Here is a 7578-nt window from a genome sequence, read left to right on the forward strand (position 1 = left end):
TTTAGGAGGCTGGAGAGGGATACTATCCATTTGTTATGCATCGATTTATTATATTATTATTATCTATCCGTTTATTATCCAGCACGCCGCTGCCTGGAACTGTCTCTGAGTGTTTAATTTTTGGAGGAAATTGAATTCAATCACCACAGAATTCTCAACATTGTCATTTACAGGCAGTTGTCAGCACTTACCACTGAATTCAGATTGGCTGAGCTGGCTTCCATGACCAGTTCTTTGAATCAACGAGAGCCTTTAGGGAACTCTAATTTGTACTAAAGTTCTCAGAAATTGAACTCTGCTTCTGGGAAAGTTCACTGTATCATCTTTCAGTGTATCTGCCATCTCTATTTCATCAACACTGTTTTCTAGGACTGTGTAGCCACACTCAGTGAGATCATGGTGTATTCTGTAGAGCTATGCACATTAAAATATCAATACAGAGTAAGTAGTTTGATGGATGCTTTTGATTTTTTTTTAAAAAAGCTACCTTAAAAAATTAAGTGTGAAGTATGTAGATTGTTCATTAGCATTTTCTTACAGAATTATCTCAAATATAGAAACACATAAGAGAAATAGTCAGATATATATTTTTAACCCTGTACACTTAACATTTTCTTGCAATGCTAAATTTCCTGGAGTGTAGCATACTCTGTTTTATGTGAAGCATTTATATGCAGACCTCTCCACAATGGTTTGACCTGACAGACTTTTTTTCTTTCTTTCTTTCTTTCTTTCTTTCTTTCTTTCTTTCTTTCTTTCTTTCTTTCTTTCTTTCTTTCTTTCTTTCTTTCTTTCTTTCTTTCTCTTTCTTCCTTTCTCTCTCTCTCTCTCTCTCTCTTTCTTTCTCTCTTTCTTTCTTTCTTTCCTTCTTTCTTTCATTGGTCATGGAGCTTGAACTCTGGGCCTGGGCACTGTCCTGATCTCTTTAGCTCAAGACTAGCGCCCTACCACTTAAGCCACAGTGCCCACTTTTGGCTTTTTCAGTCTATGTGGTGCTGAGGAATTGAACCGAGAGCCTCATGCATTTGAGGCAAGCACTCTACCACTGAGCCACCTTCTCAGCCCTGACAACCTTTTTCTTACCTTTGTGTTTTTTTTTTGGTGCTTGTACTGAGGCTTGAACTCAGGGCATGGGCCCTGATCCTTTCGTTAGTTTTTTTTTTTTTTGCTCAAGGCTGACATTCTTCCAGTTGAACCACCCCTCTTGTTGCCTTTTGGTAGTTAACTGAAGATAGAACTCTCCTGACAGGGCTGGCTTTGAACCTCACTTTTCAGATCTCAGCCTTCTCAGTAGCTAAGAGTACAGGCAATAGCCCCTGGCCCAATCACTCAATCTTAAAATAAAAGAAAAAGAACATATTTACGAATTTCTCTTTTCCCAGAACTGAGATTTTACTGCAGGAATCCTTCAGGATGTCTTTTCTCCTAGAAAGTCTGCCAGCAGAGGGCGCTGTGCTCCCAGAGAGACCCCCCCCACCATCCCCAGCCGGGAGTCATTAGACCTCAGAGCAAAAGCAGGCAAGAAGCCCATTAGCCTCAGTGGGGCTGACAGGAAATGAGCTCGCTGGTGCATCTCCAGTCAAGGAGCATGCCATTAAGGCCTGCAAAGCTACACCAGCCCAGACTAAATATTTTTAAATTCTATTGCTGGCGCACCAGTAAGACTCTCATTTCAATTTAGATCCAGGGATGGGAAAACTAAGGAACAGAGGAATTAGTATCCCTCTAGTCAAGGAAGCAAATAATTTTCATTATGAGAGAAGCAAATGAATTCTAAAGGGAATGTATATGTTGAGTTAGCTGCACAATGGCTAATAATAATAAAAAAATACAATGTACTCCATATGTCAAATAATAATAGTATGTCATTACTTGTACTTTTTCTTTTCTTTTTATACTGGAGATGGACAAAGTTAACAGTGATTGTCCATGGAAGAAGCTGGAGGAGGACACACGAATCAGTAGGTCAGATGGCTACTAGGGAACCAGTAATGATTTGAAACTATGATTTAAGATTATAGAAGTAGAGTAAGAAACTCAGAAAGAAAGACAGTTTCAACAGGCTATTGGTGTACGAAAAGAAGCATACTTGTTAATGGACCATTGAACTTGTTCTGAGCTTGGAGAAGAGAAGTAACTTGGATTCCCAAGAAAATGAACACTGGCAGCTTTAATCTCACTAGAGATGGGCCTTAGGTGTTGATTGTTTATACCCAGCTTCCTCTGAATTCTAGTCCATCTGTGCCTTTGATTTCTGGGTGGTGGTTCCTAGCCATTGGTTAAAAAAAAAAAAAAACAATGAATGTTGTTGCTGAGCATGTGGCTTAGTGGGAGAGTACCTACCTAGCATGCATGGAAGTCCTGGGTTTGATTCCTCAGTACTACATAAACAGAAAAAGCTGGATGTGGTACCATGGTAGAGTGCTAGCTTTGAGCTGAAGAGCTGAGGGACAGCACCCAGGCCCAGAGCTCAAGCCCCATGACAGACAAAAGAAAAGAAAAATGTGATTTAGAACTGCTAGGTGATGTGGTCTCATATTGGTTGGGATGGCTGCTGTCAAACTAATGACAGAAAAGAAGTGTTAGTGAGGAGGTAGAGAAATTGCCAAATCTTCCAAATCATTGTGCTGTGGAAAACAAAATAGAGGTAATTGAATTAAAAATAGAGCTGGGGGCTGGGAAGGTGGCCCAGTGGTAGAGTGCTCACCTTGCATGGGTTCGATTCCTCAGCACGGAATAAGCAGAAAAGGCCAGAAGTGGCACTGTGGCTCAAGTGGTAGAGCGCTAGCCTTGAGCTGAAGAGCTGAGGGACAGCGCCCAGGCCCAAAGTTCAGGCCCACGACTGACAAAAAATAAAATAAAATAAAATAATAAAATAGAGCTGGGTACTGGTAGCTCACATTTGTAATCCTAGCTACTCAGGAGGCTGAGATCTGAGGATCACAATTTGAAGCCAGTCCAGGGAAGAAAGCCTGTAAAGACTTCATTTAATTAAAAAAAAAGCCAGAAGTAGAGCTGTGGTTTAAATAGTAGCATTGTAGCCTTGAGCAAAAGAAGCTGTCCCAGGCCCTTGGTTCTACCAGATGATTCAGCGGTATGTTTCTAGGTCTCCCAAAGAAGCATGATTCATAATGGCCGAGAATTAGAAGCAGTCATATGTCTATGGACAGGTGAACGGATAATGAAAATGTGGCACGTGCATACGATGGGTTACTATCCACTCATCAGAAGGAAAGCAGCTGGGTGCTGGTGGCTCACAACTATCATCCTAGCGAGTGAGGAGGCTGAGAACTAAGGATTGTAGTTTGCAGTCAGCAGACTCTTAGCTTCAAGTAACCACCAGAAAACCAGAAGTGGTGCTGTAGCTCAAAGTGGTAGAGCCCTACCCTTGAGGAAAAGAGCTCAAGGAAAGAACACAGTCTCTAAGTTCAAGCCCTAATTAAAAAAAAAAAAAAGGAAGAAAAGAAGAGAAAAACAATTCTGTCACATGCTACAATAAAAGTAAATACGGAGGATACAATGTTCTGTGAAAAGAGCCAGTTAAAATAAGACAGTGAGTGTCCGCTTTTGGAACGATACAGAGAAGATTAGTATAGTCCCTGCACAAGGATGACATGAAAATTCATGAAGCGTTCCATATTTTTTAAAAAACACGATAGAAAAGCTCCCAAGTTCTTTGGCAGGTGATTGCTCTGAAATCCTTGCAGATGCTGATGCTCTAGCTGTTGACATACTCATTACCTACTTAGAAACATGATGGGGTAAGGAGGTGTTTTTAAAAAATCGTTCATCGACTTCTGTAAAATGCCAGATAAATTAAAGTTATTATAACAGTGGGGGAAAAAAAATAAGACAGTGAGTGCCAGTAGCCCAAGCCTGTAACCCTAGTTACTCAGAAAGCTGAGATTTGAGAATCACTGCTTAAAGGTAGCCTAGACAGACAAATATGAGAGTTTTTCATCTCTAATTAGCCAACAAAAAACTGGAGTGGAGCTGGCCACCAGTGGCTCAAGTCTGCAAATGCTAGCCATTCAGGAGGCTGAGGTCTAAAGACCATGGTTCAAAGCTATTCTTGACAGAAAAAATCCAAGAAACTCTTCAACTAACCACCAAAAAGCTGGAAGTGGAATTGTGGCTCAAGGGTTAGAGTGCTAACTAGCCTTGACTAGGAAAAAAACTGAAGGGACAGCACTCAAGTCCTGAGTTCAAGCCCTCATAGTGGCACAAACTGGCACAAACACACTAAAAAATGTCCTGGAACTAGAGGTGTGATTCAAGTGCTAGAGCAACAACCATGAATAAAAAAACTGAGCAAGAGTTTGAAGCCCAAGGTCCTGTATTTAGGAACACACACACACACACACACACACACACACACACACACACACACACACACACACACACACACACACACACACCTGCAACTTTTAATTAATTAATTAATTAATTTTTTTTTAGTGCCAGTACTGGGGCTTGAACTCAGGGCCCAAGTGCTGTCTCAGAGCTTTTCAGCTCAGGGCTAGTGCTCTACCACTTGAGCCACCGCTCTAGTTTTGGTTTTCTGGTGGTTGATTGGAGATAAGAGTCTCATGGGACTTTTCTCCCCAGGCTAGCTTTGAATCATGATCCTCAGATCTCAGCCTCCTGAGTAGCTGGGATCATAGTTGTGAGCCACTGGTGCCTGACTCCTGTAACTGTTTATGCAAAGACACATTTTGTGGTGCAGAGGGGTTCAATTTATCCTGGGTGGCTTCAGAAGTTGGAGTTTTGCGTGGAGGCTTCTGGAGTTGGATTTCTGCTTAAGATGAGGCTGTCTGACACACAGAGGTGTCGCACACAGGAAGTAGACGCTGTGGGAGGCAGGAGGCTCCATCTTGGAATGTTTTCAAAGAAGCTACTGTGACATCTGTCAGCAATGTTATCGTGGTGTCCCACGCACAAGGAGAGACGTTCCCTGAACTTGAAGGAGCAGGTGATAGTGGGAACATCTGAAGATTGGCATCTCTGGGGGTTCACATTTGTAAAACATGCTTGATCTCCTTCTGGAAGATTTTTAGGAACCCAGTGTAGAGATGTTGGAAAAAAATCAAGGCAGAGGCAAAGCAATCCTTTGCTCCGAGAGCTCCCTGTAACATTTAGGTATGAGAATCTATTAGAATCTACTTAGGAACTTCCAAATAATTTAATCAAAAGTCAAGGAATATTTATATTTTGGCAACCTGTCTTTAAAAGATAGACTGAGAGTTAAAATGTTTTTTTTTTTTCTTTTTTTGGTCCAGTGCTGGGGCCTGAACTCTGGGCCTGGGCTGCTGTCCCTCAGCTCTTCAGCTCAAGGCTAGCACTCTACCACTTGAGCCACAGCACCACTTCCGGCTTTTTCCTTCTTGCTTATGTGGTGCTGAGGAATCGAACCCAGGGCCTCATGCGTGCAAGGCAAGCGCTCTACCACTGAGCCATCTTCCCAGCCCCGAGTTAAAATAGTTTTATAGATATGTTGTATGTTATGAGCAGATGCCAATAGCTGGAAACCACATTTTTGGTTTTTTTGGTGGTTAACATATAATTTTTCAATAGGGGAATGTCATAAATTTTTCATCAGGCAGGAAATCAGAATTGAATCTAATAATAACTAAACATTTGAAGAGTTCAAAAGCATCCTTAATATATGAGTAGTATTGCTATAATTTGACCTCAATTTGGGAGTTTGAACTGAAGGCCAAATTTACTTCCTCTTAGCTTTTTTGCTCAAGGTTGGTGTTCTACTACTTGAGCCACAGCTCCATTTCCAGTTTTTCAGTGGTTAATTGGAGATAAGAATGTCATAAACTTTTCTGCCCAGGGTGGCTTTGAACCATGGATCCTAAGATCTAAGCCTCCTGAGTAGCTAGTATTATAGGCTTGAGCTACTATGCCTAAAGGTTTTTTTGTTTTTTGTTTTTCCCTGTCCTGGAGCTTGAACTCAGGGCCTAAGCACTGTCCCTGAACCCCTTTGTACTCAGGGCTAGCACTCTACCACTTGAGCCACAGTGCCACTTCCAGCTTTTTCTGAGTAGTATATTGGAGATAAGAGTCTCATGGAATTTTCTGCCCAGGCTGGCTTTGAACTGCGATCCTCAGATCTCAGCCTCCTGAGTAGCTAGGATGACAGGATTATAGGCATGAACCACTGGCACCCGGCTAAAGTAAATTTTTTAAGGTAGACAGAATTATTGCTGCGAGAGGCTAAAACCATATTTACATTTTGTTCAAAGAATTGAAAGGTACAATAAATGTCCAATGGTAATTTAGAAAGGCAGATATAAAACCAATAGTTTTTCATCATTTATTATTTATAACGAGGATCCTTGTGAAGAATTTTGTGTCATCGTACCATTACTTATTTTTAAATATTTTATGGTTTGGTTTATCCTCTTATTGAATAACCAAACTACAGACCTTCACGGACGGAAGTATGTTTAAAGATGATTTTTTGCTAAATCTCATCTTTTGTAGTTGAGAAAATGGAAGCTCCGAGTGAAATGTGATCCTTCACTGAAACTAACAGGCCCCTCTTGTGACTCATGGAGCATTTGATACACGTTTAGACAGTCAGTAATTACTGAACATCCTCCTCCATCTCACGTATGGAGAGACACATTCCATAATGCAAACACAAGCCCCTGAAGTGCTTCCACGAGAAAGAAGAATTTCTTTCTAAGACAAGCTATTAAAAAAATCACGAAAACACTTTAGAAAGTCTTCATGCAGCCGAGATTATGTGCACAGATGGCTCACTTGGATACCCACCCTTCCCTTCTTTCCTTCCTTTTCTTCCTTCCTTTCCTCTGCCCCCCGCCCTTTGTTTTGTCTGTCATGGGGCTTGAACTCAAGGCTTGGCTGCTGTCCCTGAGCTTTTTCACTCAAGGCTAGCACTCTATCACTTTGAGTTACAGCACCACTTCTGCTTTTCTGATGGTTCATTAGAGGTAAGAGTCTTACAGACTTGCCTGCCCAGGCTGGCTTTGAACCGTGATCCTCAGATCTCAGCCTCCTGAGTGGCTAGGATTACAGGCATGAGCCACTGGTGCTCTGCTTCTTCTTCTCTCTTTCATTCCCTTCTTTGCCTTTCTTCTTCTTTTTTAGTGCTTGAGATAGAACCCCAACAGTTTTCTAGGCAAACTCTTCTTCTGAGCTATATCCCCACTTCCCTCACTTAAGTACCTTATAAAATCAGTTGCTGTGAATTAAGATGTAATATGTAAGATTTTGATGTATTGCATACAGTATTTTGATAGACAAGTCTCATTGTTGTCTGGGAGAAGAATCGGGTCATTTGTTGGAAGATATTTTATTGACTAGATGATTAATAGAAGCAGAGCTTATTTATTTATTACTCTGTCTATTCCTAGCCAATAAAGTAAGATTAATCCCACAATGAACACTCCTGGAAAAGCTATATAATGAAGTTAGCGTGTAAGGAAGAACAGTATCTAACCTGAATTTATACTTAGTGATTTTTCAGGCATCAGGTTTAATTTCTTTATCTATATAGATGGGTGGCTGTTCTTCTCTCTGAGCATGGAAAGAGGCACTTTTCCC

At 41.1% G+C, this 7578-nt stretch overlaps 1 pseudogene; it reads left to right on the forward strand.

Annotated features, from left to right (window-relative positions):
• The first annotated feature begins 3548 nt into the window (after positions 1-3548).
• LOC138827060 (U6 spliceosomal RNA) lies at positions 3549-3644 on the forward strand (annotated as a pseudogene).
• The last annotated feature ends 3934 nt before the right edge of the window (positions 3645-7578 follow it).

The sequence above is a fragment of the Dipodomys merriami genome, unplaced genomic scaffold, assembly GCF_024711535.1.
Source record: "Dipodomys merriami isolate MVZ:Mamm:240054 unplaced genomic scaffold, mDipMer1.0.p SCAF_15, whole genome shotgun sequence".
In the NCBI taxonomy this organism is placed as follows: domain Eukaryota; kingdom Metazoa; phylum Chordata; class Mammalia; order Rodentia; family Heteromyidae; genus Dipodomys; species Dipodomys merriami.